The 15,357-nt window shown below is 43.2% G+C and overlaps 1 protein-coding gene across 6 annotated transcripts in view; it reads left to right on the top strand.

Moving 5' to 3' along the window:
• The window catches only part of TSNARE1 (t-SNARE domain containing 1), a 469,579-nt gene that overhangs the window by 13,157 nt on the left and 441,065 nt on the right, over nucleotides 1-15,357 (top strand). For 3 of the 6 annotated variants that reach the window (XM_054647423.2, XM_077189516.1, XM_054647406.2), the window contains exon 2: nucleotides 1,998-2,091. The exons of 1 other annotated variant lie outside the window; for it this stretch is intronic. The gene's annotated coding sequence lies outside the window, so the exon portion shown is untranslated. Of the gene's footprint in view, nucleotides 1-1,997; nucleotides 2,097-15,357 lie in introns of all 6 variants that reach the window. 2 more of the 6 variants (XM_054647416.2, XM_054647396.2) reach the window with 2 other exon arrangements.

Here is a 15,357-nt window from a genome sequence, read left to right as displayed (position 1 = left end):
ACTGGTGGGAGGATGAGATAAGGAGAAGATGGATGGGCAAGAAGTCTCATGTGCAATGTGGGGGGGGTTTGATCATTCCAGTATTGGTTTTCATCCTCCTAGGGCTGCCTGGGTGCTCTGGGAGAAGGGCATAATGATATATCTGGGAAATTGGACCTCCAGGTTTCTGCACTTAAGGAACTGAATCCCCACTTGGCAGGATGGGGTGTGCCATGGCTTAGCTTGTTCTGGAAAATTGAAATGGCCACTGGTTTTTTGCTTGTACAGGCAGTTTAAAAATGCTTGTCCCAAGGCTACATGAGGGTGATAGAAACTCCTACCTTAGCATCCAAGAACATCCTGAGATTTCAGTGCTGGACTCTGTGTACTGCACAAATAATTCTGTTTTCATTTGGAGCATGACTGCCTCAGTTTGAGACAAGTTATGTCATTTATTTCTCCCCACCTTCAATTGCAATAATGTAGGAAAATCTCCAGGATGGAGATGTGGATTGTTCCTGAATTGGTTGGATGTAAAAGTTTCACCACTCTTTTAATCTGAAGGCTTGTCACTTGGGAAGAGGAATTTTGACCTTTGGCCAGAGAAATAACAAGGAAGTGTTGTGTGATGTGGCATGACAAGGTGCTGCTGAGCAACATCTTTAAATTTAAAGGTCTTCCTTATTTACCCTGTCTTTGAAAGCTCGTTCTGGGTACTGTACTTTAACTTAAAGGCTCTTAATCATTATTTTTTCCCCATGTTTTGGAGGTGTTGGCTTTTGAAGGTGTTGAAGTTGACTGTGTAATCAAAGAGAAGGAAAGGGTAATTGGATGGTTTTTCTAAGAGCAGAAAAACTCAAGGCAGGAGCTCCTTAGGCATCCTTTGTTGCTCTCTTTGGCCCTGATGTCATCCCATGTGATTTTACTTCACCATCCCATCATAAGGAGGGATCAGAAGGCTTTCATGGTTTGTCTGGAAGGCTGTCTCCTGTGTGGTGATGCTCCTCCTGCTTAAAGCAGGCCCAAAATACCAGAATTTTCATTAAAACACTTTCTTTGAGGATTAACTGCTGTAAAAAGTCTGTAATATTTTTATTTCTGTACTTTGCCCAGTGTATAAGTGCCTCTACCTGAGTTGCCTAAGCCCTTCTTTTTCTTCTTTTCTCTTTTATTTTTTATTAAAGCATAATAAACTTTGTTAAAAAGTATCTTAAATTCCTTCTGGAGCATTAGTTTCCAAATTTGGGCAAAAAAACCCCACAAGCAGTTGTGAAAGTGTGTGTGGGAAATGACAGTCTCCGGAGTTATCTGAGTTTCTGGATCCTTATGGATGCTGTTCTTGATGAAGGGAAATGGCCTCAAGTTGCACCAGGGGAGGTTTGAATTGGATATAGGAAAAATTTCTTCACTGAAAGCCTGGTCAAGCATTGGACAGAGTGCTGAGGGAAGTGATGGAATCACCATCCCTGAAAATGTTTAAAAGTCCAGTGCTGGGTCCACTTGGTTGTCTCAGTGGTGTGGTTCTCTCTCAGCAATCCCTATATTTGCATGGGCTTTCTTTTTGTAGGAAATGCATAAAAATGTACTAAAAACATAATAAAACCAGTTTTACTGGCTAATACTGACTATAAAATAGGGCATGGCTAAACGGGGGGAAATGAAAATAATGTGAAATCACAAATTGCAGAAAATGAAAATTATTTGCTGTGTTTCACTAGGCATCCCCTAATGTTTGCACCCTGAAAAGAAAGGGAAGGAATGTTCTTTTGTTTCCTTTTTTTTTGTGTGTGTTCCATTGTCAACAGACATTGTGTGGGCCAAAAGCAAAGCTTGCCTAATATATGGATATGTTTAACAAATTCACAGGGTGTGAAAACTCCCAGTTGAATCTAAAGATACAGCTAAAACCTCAGTCTTGGGAATCCCTGAGCTTCAGGCTGAGGGAAACAGAGCAGATAAAAGCCTGTTTGTGCTTTTCACATCTGATTTTCTTTTTATTTTCCCTTTTATCTAAACAGGAACTATACTGCTGAGCTGGGCCTTGGGTCCATTGGGTTATTGCTGCCAAGTTCCCAACAAGTGGCTCCACAGCACAGCAGACTAAAATTGTGGGTGAGGTAATTTTTGCTGCTTTCTTTCCTTGATAATCCTTCTCATTTCATTTTTTTTCTTTGATTTTGGTTGGTTTTCTCCATATCCTTTCAGCTCATTGGAGGTGATACTGCATGTTGTGGAGGAGGCTGTGGAGCTGGCGTGTGCTAGGAATGCTGTGGGCTTTGCTCTTGGCAAATGTTCCCCTCTGGATCACATTTGCTGCTCTTGCAGTAGTAGTTTCTTTGTTTTAACTGGTTACCACTGGGTGATCTCCATCCAGATTCTCCCCCTGACTTCTGATCTTGGCTGTACATTGAGCTCTGGGATGTCCCCCTGTTCATGGTACGTTGACTTTGAGTTGGGCTTTCTGGCCAAAGCCAGAGTTGCTGGGTGTTCTCTGCTAGGAACAGATGGTCAGTGAAAGTTCCATTTTTCAAGGTGCAGCAGACTGTGTCTGTAAAACCTATGGAGTTCTTTAACAGCAATAACAGTTTTCTTAAACTGCAATCTGGTTTTCCCACCTGGAATATCGTTAACAGTAATTTGTATCATGGCTGGAATGGTTGTTTCATGGGCTCCAGCTTAATAGGAGGAAATAAATATTTTCTTGGGTATTTTTGGTTTAGTGTCTGTTTTTCCTTGTTAGGATGTTATAACAGAATTAGTAAAATGGATGGATTCTGATATATCTAAAATGATATATCTAAAATGATTCTGATATATCTAAAATGGATATAGTTATCTGAATTCTTTGGTTATATTGCACAAAGAAACTGAAGATACTGAAGAAATTTGAAACAACTCCTAAAAAGGTTGCTTTTTTTAAATTTTTAAGGAATTAAAAAAGGTTTTTAAATTTTAAAAAGTATTTTTCATTTCTCTACTCCTGTTTTTCATAGCACTTGGAGCCTTGGCTTGTTCCAGCCCCAATTCATACGCAGAGCTGAAGAGATTTTGTAACATCCAGTAAATAATATGCATAAATATGTGCCTATTAACGTTCTGAGTAATTACCAACAACAGAGTAAATTCGAGGTTAATGAGATTAACGGGGCAGAGGAAGGAAAGCTCTGAGTGCCCCTCCCGGTGGCCCCGGAGCCCAGGGTGGCCCCGTTTCTGTTGACAAGCCCAGCATGGCTGGAGCTGCAGCAGTGATTTTGCTGCTGTTCCCCAAACAGAGCCTAATGAGTTCCTACTGCTGGCATTCTGCTTTAAATGCTGGATAATATTATTAAATCCCACTCCTTGTGAGGGTTGTTTTTAATAGTTGTGTTTAATAGTTTTGTTTTTTCCCCAGTTTGCTCTGGTTCTGGGGGTCAGGGATAAAGTGCCTGGTTAGCCCTAGTTCTCTGACATCTTCTCCCAGACATCTGGTACCCTCCTGGATGTCTCATCAAGGCCACCAGAGGAACTGGCCAAAGTCTTTTCATGTTTCTGTCAGAATATTGTACCCAGAAGTATTTTGAGATTAACCCTTGTTTTCTTATCCTAAGATCCATCCTGGCTTGATTTCATTTCTTCTATAATAGGTGAGGAGGCGTCTTGGAAGTTAAATTGTGAGTGGTTGGCCATGTTTAGGTGGAGATGTGCTGGGTTTTCACCTGCAATTTAGTCTTGACAGGGCCATGTAATTATTGTACTAACATCTCTTTATGAGAAAGAAGCATATGTGCTCTATGCAGTTGGCTTGAAACCAACATATGGGGGTTCGACTCCTTCCTTTCTTGGACTTGGACAAAGGCAGGTTCTTTGAAGGTGTGGAATGGGGGTGGAATGGGGAATTTTTCCCTCTAAGAGCTGTTCATTACATGCTCTCCAGTAAGTCTAGCAGGGACAGAAAGTCCGATTTCCGAGCAAAACATGATTATTTTTCTACTCTAGTATCTCTCAAGCCCTCTCTCTTTTCCAGGTTAGTGGGTTTTCTGCTCTCTGTCTATCATCTTCCAGCATCCTCTGGCAGTCTTCAATGTTTTATCAATGTCACTACCTCAGAATTGTTTATTTGAGTTTTCTCCACCCAAAACTGCATCTGCGTGGTTCCCTGAAAGCTCTGGGCACCAACTCCCCTTGCTGGTCACGTCACAAACTGCAACCTATTTTTTTTTTTTTTCTGTTTTAAATGAAAATGCCTTACCCAGAGACCTATTTCATTTACTCAAGATAAATGTTGCACTTATGACTCTGGTTTTTCTTGTTCCGGCAGTTCTGATTAAACCATGAACTTTCCATGTAAACAATTCAGGTAGAATAGGTGCACTGCACATTGCCTGAATGAATTATTCACCTCTTAGCTTTTGTTTTCATTTCTTGGTTATTCGTTTTTCTTTTTTGTGTGGGCTTATTTTTTAGATTTATTTTATTATTGCAAGTTGTTCTTCTCGTGTTTCAATTGTGTAGAGCAGTGATTTCTCTCTCCTCTCAGTTCTTTCATGTTTTGTTGTGAGGTTTACTGGTTAAGGGATCAGAAACACTCGTAGTGTTCCCCTCTACCCTTCCAGTTGTAGGGAATGATGAGGAAGAACCAGGAAGATCCAGTAGATCAATACCTGGCCCTGAGCCTGGTGTCACCCGCAGATTTTTGGGTTTTGTTATCGTGGGGTGCTGTGTGAGTGAGGCCCTTTGCTCTGCTGTCTCAGTGGAGGCAGGGGATGGAGATCCCTGCAGCAGCAAAGGCAGCAGGGTTATTGATGTGTTCAAAACCATGAAAATGGCTCTGTAGGAATTAGGGCTCCTTTCCCAAAAAGAGGTGTGGGAACAGTAGCCCAGCTGGAGTTGCACCACAGCATGGGCAACAAACAGGGGCACCTGGAAGCCCCTCTGCAGCTGGAAAAATATGGCAAAACTGCCATGAGAGAAACATGGTGGGATGAGTCCCACAGCTGGAGGGACAGGGAGCAGAATGAAGCCCCCACAATCCAAGGGGAAATGGTCAGTGACCTGCTGTGCCACTTAGGCCATTACAAGTCTCTGGGGCCAGATAGGGTCACAGAATAACAGAATAGTTTGGGTTGGAAAGGACATTAAAGATCATCCAGTTCCAACCCCCCTGCCATGGGCAGGGACAGCTCCCACTATCCCAGGTTGCTCCAAGCCCCATCCTGGCCTTGAACACTTCCAGGGATGGGGCAGCCACAGCTTCTCTGGGCACCCTGTGCCAATGTTTCTCCACCCTCAGTATAAAATATTTCTTCCTTAGAACTTATGATGATGGGGTTTTGATGGGAACAGTTCCTCCCTTGCCCTGTGCAGACATGATAAAGGACATTTTGAGGGAGAGTAAAGATCTTGAGTTTTTTTGGTGGGGTGATCTCTCTCCCTTTTCCCCCGCTCCCCATTGGTAACTGGGGGAGCAGTTGATCTGAGCATTGTCTCTCCATGCCAAGGCCATGAGTCCCATTGCTGTTCAGCCTGTGGGGAAATCCTGCTGGTGCTTCCAGATGTTGCAATGCAGCTGGACAGAGAGGTTGCTGAGCTCCAGGACAGTGAGACCTCCGTAAGTCGAGGAACGTTTTAAATCATAACATCTTAAATGGCCATAGTTTCATTGGGATATTTTTGCAAATAGAAAAGTGATGGAAGCAGCAAATGTGTGTGTGTGAGTGCAAGGGAGGGACTTGCACATATTTCTGTGTGAGGGCAGGGGAAACGACTCAGCTTGCTGCAGCTTGTTGCTAATATTTGTGTCTGAGCGCTTAAAATTTCACAAGAGATATTAAGACTTGAGAAATGTGTCTTGCCGACTTGTAAGTGTATGATTAAACCTTCATCATTTTCTTCTTTTTCACTGTGGGAATCTTTAAGTCGTTATGCTTGTTTTCTTCAGGCATCATACTGAAAGCTAAGAGTGGCGTTGTTATTTATTTATTTTTTGGAACGTGTTCCTCTCTGCCTGTTTTATGCAAAAGCACTTTAATTGATCTTGCAGACAGTCGAGAAGAGGACAAAGAAGAAAATATTTAATGCAGCGTATAATTCTTTCTGGTTTTGCCTCAAAATAAAAAGCCACTTTGCAAGGATTTATGTATCTAAACACGTTTTATGTAGATGGAACAGCTACATTTTATCTGCCTACTGCAGGAGGTTGATGCAAAGAAATGCCTTGATCAAGGGTATGAACCAGTTCTGGGTAACTCCCAAACCATTCCAGTGGTAATCACATTGCCAGTTTCTTGCCACCTTGATTACAATTGTTGTGTCTTTCTATATTTGTGATTTCCTTGACTATTTTAATTTAATCTTTTTGAACATTAGAAATTAAAATTATGCAGGTCCTTTCCTTGCTGTGCTGTACTGAAGCACAGTAACATCCCTTTCAACCAGGAGTCCCTCCCATGCATTTTGCAGCTCCAGGGTGCTTTGGATGAGGTGAGAGGACTGTGGCTTCTCTTTAATTCTCCTGCTGCATCCAGAGCTTAGTCAAGCCTGGCAGTTGAACACAGATTGCCTGAACTGCAAAGCATCACTTCAGTGTCAGCACCTCCCTTCTGTCTATTTAAGGTGAAGCAACTGCAGGGATTCAATGCTTTTGTTTGTTTCCCTTCAAGGTATGGAGGCTGAAAAAAGGCATCTTCAGTGCTGGTGGAGTCAGGAATATTTATGGGCTGGAATCACCTTGCTTTGGCTCTGTTGTAGTCAAAGGTCAAATTTAAATAGTGTGTCAGGTCGTGTTCCGTGTTTGTGATTTGCTGAGATGTGGAATGCACACACGAGTTAATGCACACACCCATGGTTTGCCCCTTCAGTGCTAAAGATTTCTGGGCATATCTGGACATGGCCTGCAAGAGTCAGCTGAGAGACTGCCTGAAAGCTCTCCCTGAAACACTGAGCTCTGGGAAACCCTCTGTAGCCTGGGAAGACTGAAATGTGGGCCATGGGCTTGTTGTCACCTTCCTGTGCTGGAGATTTTGTCAATTTAATTGAGTTAAAATACTTGGAAGAGATTAATCGTTTTAGAAGTTGTGTCAATGCCTTGAATGTCTCAAGTAAGTGCAAATCCCTTATTGAAGTAGCTTTTTGATAGTTTGGAGGTTTTCAGCTGCATTCATTTGAAATATGCCTTGTGCCATGACTTAAGAGGGCATTTTCAATATATTTTTGGGTTTCTTTTATTTAATATTAAGCTTGAGAAAGAACAGCCCCTGTCAGCCACCTTCCCCGCAAAAAGAAGGATGAGTAAAAGCAGGAAATAAGCAAGAGGAGCTTGTCATTAAACCTAAATCCACTTACAAACATCTAGTAAAAGGCATCTTTAGAGGCTCATTCTGTACTTTTATTGCAAGGATGGTGTTATACTGCTGTATATATCAGAGAACTGGGTAACAGCACATCCTCTGTCCTCAACAACTGCTTAGAGCTGTAGGTTTTTGTGCTCAAGACGATGAATATTTTAGCTTGATGTCTCCAAGGGTAAAATGAAGGAGTAGCTGCTCTGAGGGATTAATACAGAGTGAATTAGATGTTTGTAAAAGGCATTAAAAGTTGCAGTGGCTGTGTTGAATCCCAGCATTGGAAATGTGAGGCGAGATGCTGTGGTGCATCCCCCTGCTGCAGAGGGACATCCATCTGGAATCCAGGATGAAAACATCTGGTTTTTTTTGTTAGTTGGTGCTTAGATGACATGAAAAAAGGGGGAAAAAAACTTACTCCCCACTCCCTGTCCTCTTTCCCAGCATCAATCATAAAAATAGTTGTAAGAAACCTCAGGGATGTTCTCTTTTCCCTCACAGTTTCAGCCAGCACCACAGGCTGAGTGCTTGTGGGTACCACAAGGATGATGTTTCTTGATCCCAGAAGCTGCATCCCAACTTTTTCTCCCTGTCTACCAGCTACAAGGCAGGAATAACATAGCCCAGTGGGCAAGGAGATGCCCAAGGAATAGCTCACAATAAAGGGTGGTGGTCTTCTCTGAATGTCCTGCTCCTACAGCATCACCAGGGTGGGAGCCAGGCACCATCTTTGATGCACTAGTTAGTTAGTAAACACTAACAGGGGATATTGAGACCTGTTTTCCCACTTCCAGGGTTATTCTGGAGCCCCAGCAATGCTTGGAGCAGCCCAGCTCTTGTTCTGCTGGTTGGGCTCAGGGCTGTTTATTTTGCCACCTTCTCAGAATTCGCTGTCAACTCAGCTCACTTTTTTTAGAAATGTACTTTCATCATTTGTGATCTGAAAGGCTCTCCTGCAATGGAGGAGGTTTGGGCTGTTATTTTTAACTGAATGTTTCATTGATCTGATTTACAGCACTAGCTGCTGGTCCCTTGTATTAGCAAGAGAGCAGAGAGGCAGCCGTGGTGTGGGGCAGGGAGGGAGTGTTGTGGAGAGGTCTTGAGTTCCCTCCCTTGTCAAAGCTAATTCATCACAGAGCTGCAGCCCAAAGATGACTTTTTGAATAATTTTAGGCCACTAAAAGTCAGGGCTCCACTCTCTTGGAAGTGGATTCATGGATTTCAGCCCTGTCCAACATTTTGGTCTTTGTGTCTTAAAGCCAACACCAGAGTCTGACGCATTCCAAACAAAACCCTACCAAGAATAATTTTAAAAAATGCTTAGATTTTGGATAGGTAAGATGCAGTTTCAACACTTATGAAGCAGCTTGTGCTTTCTCTTGGGTTAAATTAATCCTGCTACATTCCCAGCTGAAGGGCCTGAGGTTCAGCTACTGGGACATGGTGGGACCTTGGCTGATGTGGTAGGATGGAGGGTGATTTCTTCTGGGCAGTGTCATTCTCTCCTGGAGAAATGGAGGCTCACCTTATCACTCTCTACAACTACCTGGAAAGAGATTGTAGTGAGGTGGGTGTCAGTCTCTTCTCCCAGGTAACAAGTGACAGGATGAGAGTAAATGGCCTAAAGTTGAGCCAGGGGAGTTTTAGATTGGATTTTAGGAAAAGCTTCTTCAGTGTCAGGGTTGTTAAGCATTAGCAAAGGTTGAACAGGGAAGTGGTAGAGTCACCATCCCTGGAAGTGTTCAAAAAACGTGGATATGGCACTTGAGGATGTGCTTTAGTGGTGAACATGTTGGTGGTGCTGTGTTAATGGTTGGACTCAATGATCTTGGAGGTCTTTTTCAACCTTAATGATTCTCTGGTTGTCAGTGATGTGGAGAGCAAAGCCTTCATGGAGTGTAAACGGGAGCTGGGAGCACCTGAAACTTTCAATGACAGGTTTGAGTGTTCAGCTCAGTCCCAACCAAGTGTGTAAATAAAGCTGAAAGCCTCAGGAGTAGGTTATTTTTCTACTTGACGAGCCAGAAAATTAAATACAAAGAGAATATCTGGGGCCTGGGTCTAAAAGTAAGAGCAGATGAGCACCACTGGGTTGTTTACAGAAATATTTTATTTTTACTTTTTTGATAGTTTTAAGTCTCTCACTTCCTTTAAGGCTTTCTTCTGTTAGTGTCTTTCTGCCTCTTCCGCTGAAGTAGTTTGTTGAGTTAATCACATCAGAGGGAAAAAATACAGTTCACTGATTTTCTCCTCCACCCAACCATCAATGTATGTATTCACCAAGCACGTAAGGACTTAATATCTCAGTGTCCTCAAGGAAAACTCAGGAAATTCACTGACTATCTATTTTTTTGGTATCACGCAGTCAATCAGTTAACATGTGTCCAGGTCTAGATTATCCATGTGGGTTGTGTGCTGCCTCTCTGGATGCTTTGGAGAACAAATTGAGGCATGGATGGGTCCTGAAGCTGAGGAGGGGCAGTGTCCGTGGATATAGGGAGGGTGTGGAGAGGTTGTGACAAAAGCATCATGGGGATATGGAGTAGGAGAACAGGGGTTGTCATGGCAGGAAGCTTTTTGTAGGGGACATGGGTGGGGATTCACCGTTGATTTCTGCAGTCCTGAGTGCTATGCATGACAGAGATGTGTGGGTTTATCACTGCTAAGCCTTATGTTGACGATAAAAAGAGTAGAAGGGATGTCTTTTTTTCAATATGTTCTGCAAGTTGGACATTTGGGACATTGTCCATAATCTTCCTGATGCAAAATAACTGAATTACTTCACATTCCATATATTTGGTGTATGCCCTCTCCTCCCCTGGATCTGATGAGAATGTCAAGGAACTCAATTATGAAAAGTAGCACCTCTGTGAGGTCAGGGTGGCTACCTGTGTTTTAGAGATCCTTGGGTGTTTCAAGGCAAGTGTGTCCATGTGGACAGTCCAAATTTAGAAAGGAAAGTAGAGTGAGATCCAGCCTGTCCTGCTAGGTTGAGCTTCTTCATATATTCACAGAATCTTCAGGGTTGGAAGGGACCTCTGGAATTCATACAATCCAACCGTCTGCCAAAGCTAGGTGACACAGGAACACATCCAGGTGGGTTTGGAATGTCTCCAGAGAGGGAGGATCCATTCCCTCCCTGGGCTTCTGTTCCACCCTCTGTGAAAAGAAGTTCTTCTTCAGGTTGAGGTGAAGCTCGCTGTGTTTTAGTTTATGGCCAGTGACCTTGTCCTGTTGCTGAGCACCATAAAAAGAGCCTGGCACCATCCTCTTGACTCCTGTGTTGGAGATATTTGTGTGGATTGATGAGATTCCCTCTCAGTCTTCTCCAGACTAACCAGGCCTGGCTCCCACAGTGTCTCCTCACAAGAAAGACCTTTCTCCCAGCTGGACTTTGAACCATGGAGAATCCACTGCAGATGACATAGAATCATGGAATCATGGAATGGTTTGGGGTTGGAATGGGATGGTCTTTGACATCCCTTTCAACCCACAGCCATGGACAGGGAACCTTCCACTAGAACAGGGTACAGGCAGTGCAGACTTCCATCGTGTTCTTCCAAAAAAACAACTTAAAGAGCCTCTCCTTTACTTGAGAAGCTGTGTTTTCATCAGATGATAATGTTCAGGAGGGAAGAAGTGAACTCTTTACGTTGCTTATCTCCTGTATCTCAGTGCTTATCTCCTGGAGCATTCACAAAAAGGCTGAAAGCTGAAGCGTAGCCAGCTCAGGGCAGCAATCCCCTGCACTCTGCTGCAGGGAGATCCTGGCTCCCCAGACTTCTGCACCAACAGGAATGAGCCATCTGGGAGCCAGGAGATGACTCCAAACTGTTCTGTTGGTATGGATGACTTTGCCAAGGAGGAGGTTCCTCTCACACTGGGTGCTACTATTGATGGCACTGATGCAGATCTTGTGTGCTCCATCATGAGCACTGGAGATGAGCTCGCTCCTCTGCATGGAGTGATGGAGGCTCTTTGCACACCCAGACTTTCTCTCTGGTTGCTCTTTTCCCTGAGTGCCCAAATAAGCACATTTTTTCCCCTTGAAATGTTGTTTGTAAACTTTTCTCTTATCTTCTGCTGCTTTCAATTTACTAATGACCTTTCCTGCAGCCTGAATGCAGTGCTCCTGGTACTGTGAGCAATGTAAGCTGTCTTAAATTATACCCCTTGTCCTCCATCCATCTCAGTTTGGTTTTGCAGGGAGATCGTGCGTTATCACTTGGAGTTTGCTTTCAGAATTGAGGATGGTGATAAATAAATGCTGCTGGTAGCAACCGGAGAACGTGGACTGCTTTAACCAGCTCAATATGTGGAAAAGAAAGAAGAAGGGCTTTTTAATTTTATTTTTTTTTTCCTTCATGTTTGTCTTGTATAGAGCTCTGTATATTCTTCATCCTAGGTTTCCTAGGGTTATAGGCAAAGATGCTCCTGTCAGCTGATTTTCCTGCCTCACATCTGGAAATGCCAATTAGGGTCATTGCAGTAAAGGCAGCTGCACTAATGCCAACTCTGCTATCTGTGCCTTCCTTTGCATGCTTCCTCTGCACCTGGAATTGTTTCCCTCTCCATGAAATAACTTTTGATTGGACACCTACAGGTGTGTTGCTGTATTTTCCTTGGTAATCTCTGACACTCCCCTGATTTTTACACGGCAGTTTAGCGGAAGGGCTGTTGAGATCCAGCTGTGTTGGCATTCATCAGTTTTGCTCTGACTTGACTGCAAACAAGACCCTATGCTTTGTTTGCAGTCAAGATGGTGAGAAATCCTTAAAATAGAAAGGCAAATTCATGCAATGAATGATATAGATCTAATTTTTGGATTAAAGTGACTAAAATCAGGCCACTGTTTAACTGAAGGACACTTTTCTGTTAATTATGGTCCTTCAACAATGGGAGAGTAATGTGGTGAACCCATTTGTTGGAGTACAACGGATTTATGTTGGAAGCAAACTGTGGCATTTGCTGGCTGGGCACAGGATACTTGGGAAGCAAGAACAGAGTCTTTGAGCCTCTGGTTGTGGGACACCTGCTTCTCACAGGGGGTTTTTGGGATGCAATACATTGATATTCTGGTGCTTGTCAGAGTATGTATATAAAAGTTAGGGAATCACAGAATGGCTTGGGTTGGAAGGGACTTTAAAAATCATCTTGTTCCAACCCCCTGCCATGGTCAGGGACATCTTCCACTCGACCAGATTGCTTCATGCCCTGTCCAGCCTGGCCTTGAACACTCCTAGGGTTGGGGCAGCCACAGCTTCTCTGGGCAGCCTGTGCCAGGGCTGTACCACCCTCACAGGGAAGAATTTTCCCTTCCTAATATCTAATCTAAACCTGCTCTATTTAAGTTTGAAGCCATTCCTCTTTGTCCTATCACTCCATGTCCTTCTCCAGCTCTCTTGCAGACCCCCCTTCATGTACTGAAAGGCCCCAGTTTAAGTCACCCTGAAGCATTTGCCTCTCCAGGCTGAACAGTCCATATTCTCTCAGTGTTTCCTGACAGGGGAGGTGTTCCATCCCTCCTCATGGCCCAGTTCAGAATTATAGAATCATTTTGGTTGGAAAAGACATCTAAGGTCATCAAGTCCAACCTTTAACATTGTACTGCAAAATGAAAGTGACCAGAGAACTGGAGCATTAGTGGTTGACTCCATTACTTTTGGTTACCACCAAGACTGGCCTTGCTGTTTATGGGGACACCGGCCAGGATGTCACAAAAGAAATGGCTAAAACACGATCCTGAGAAGGAGCATCTCCATCTGCTCTCCACACTCCATCTGCTGAAGAGCAAGTAGAAGGCCCCTCATTTTCCACAGAAGTGCCTTTCACCTCCTGGCACTTCATCTACCACCTGCTGTGTCTACTTGCTCCTTCCTCCTCAGGAGAAACCATAAACCTGGTTGGTTTCCCATCTGTTTGCTCACAGATAATCCACTCACTGGGTATTTGCTGCAAGTGTTGTGCTTTGGTCTATTTCTCCACCCTGGTGTTTAATTATCTTTCTTTCCTTGAGTCATAGAATCTCAGAATAATTTGGGTTGGAAGGGACCTTAAAGACCATTTTGTGTTCCAAACCCCTGCCATGGGCAGGGACACCTTCCACTATCCCAGGTTGCTTCAAGCCCCATCCAGTCTGGCCTTGGACACTTCCAGAAGCATCCACAGCTTCTCTGGGAAATCTGTGCCAGAGCCTCACCACTCTCACAAGGAGGAATTTCTTATTAATAATGAATCTAAACCCGCTCTTCTTCAATTTAATTAATTTCCCCTGTGTCCTATCACTTCATGCCCCTGTGAAAAGTCCCTTTCCACCCTTCCTATAGGCCCCTTTTAGGTATTGGGAAAGGCTCTAAGGTCTCCTGGCACCTTCTCTTCTCCAGACTGATCAGCCCCAACTGTCTCAGCCTGTCTTCATAGCAGAAGTGTTCCTACCCTTTAAACTTCCCTTGATTTTCAGGCTGATAGTTATGATTTAGGATTTTTTAAATTTATTTTTCTTTTTTCTCTGATTTGTTTAAGCTTTCCAACAGCTTCAAGTTACAGGAGCAGCCGAAAAGGCAGAAAAATGGGACCAGTAAAAGGGAAGTTCAGCACAGGCCTCTGATGATTCTTGTATCACTGTCATTCTTTGTGATGATCATCACCATGTTGCTGGGGAAGGCTGAAAAAGTGGCATCTGTCACTGCACAGCCATGGGGCCATTTTGTTTAAACATATCAGAAAATTATAGGATGAGTGTCTGGAGGCAATGCCAGGGGAACAAGTAGTAAAGAATTCTCTCTCAGCTCAAGAAGATCTCTTTCCTGGAGGGCAATGCCGAGAAATGCATCTCCTGTGACTTCTGCATCCCTTGTGACACAGCATCTCTCTTGACTTTTGGTAGCCTATTTGTGGAAGTATTCAGAGAACATATTCTCCTACATATTCTCCCATCTGTCTTTTTCCCAAACTCACTGGCCTTGGTGGATGCTTAAGAATAGATGTGCTTTCTGCGTTATGTTGAGAAGGCAGTTAAGAATTTATTTTTTGACCTTTCTGTGTTTAGATGATAATATTTTTAGTATCTTCTATGATGGCTGCTTCTGAGTTTATTTGGACTCTCTTTTACCATTTAAATGCAGAGGAGAAAACTTGATCAGTGTCTTTGTCCAAAAGATACTTTGAGTTGTTCTGCCACCTGGGCCAGGCTGTGCAAGAACCCTTTTCATGGCTCTGAACTGTTTTTTTACATTGTTCATAAAACTCTTTTTTGGGAATGGATGAACTGTGCTTGTAGCATTTACCAGCTCCTAAGAATGTGCAGTTGCTTGGCTGTACAGACCCTGAATAAACATGCAAAAAAAGGGAGCCCAAAATATCATCCTACCATCAAAAAAGTGTGAAATGGGAAGGAAGGAATTGTTTCTCCATGTAAACTTTTTTTTTTTTTTTAATTGGCTTCCTCACCACATCAATGTCTTTTTCTTCTGTTTGCCACTTACCTCATCTTAAGCTTGCAAGCAGATGACTCTGGATGGTCTTTTCTAAAGAAAAGGGATAATACAGGCGAGAAACTCTCAAAGGATCTTAAGACTGTGAGATATGGAAAAAGCTTTCTATAAAATGACATCTGTTGGGGATGTGATGTATCTCCTGAATTCAGAGTAATTAGACCCTGCTCAGCTGTGTAACTTTTGACATGGATTGGCATCTGCTTCTCTGAAGGCTTAATGGTGCCTTTAATTATAAGTAGTCTAGGAATTGCCTAGAGAGCCACAGGCTTCATTTAGTTCAAGAATCTCTCTTTTGGATGGTGATCAGGAAAAACATGTTGAAAAGAAGAGCAAGCAGTGTCCTTATATGCAAATGTGGTGATGAATCCTCCCTGGGTTTCTCCTGATGGTAAATCATTAAAGCTTGGCTTCAGCATTTCATGTTGCAACCTAGTTATGACAACTTTGGCTGGTCTCATTATGTGCTTCCCTGTGCCTTTGGATCCTGGAGTTCTTGGCCTCTAAAACCTGTCCTGTATGTCAATTATTCAAAAAATTCACTTATCTCTTGAGTATTTCCTGAC

Source organism: Agelaius phoeniceus, chromosome 1 (assembly GCF_051311805.1).
Source record: "Agelaius phoeniceus isolate bAgePho1 chromosome 1, bAgePho1.hap1, whole genome shotgun sequence".
In the NCBI taxonomy this organism is placed as follows: Eukaryota; Metazoa; Chordata; class Aves; order Passeriformes; family Icteridae; genus Agelaius; species Agelaius phoeniceus.
This window is presented reverse-complemented; position numbering and strand designations above follow the sequence as displayed.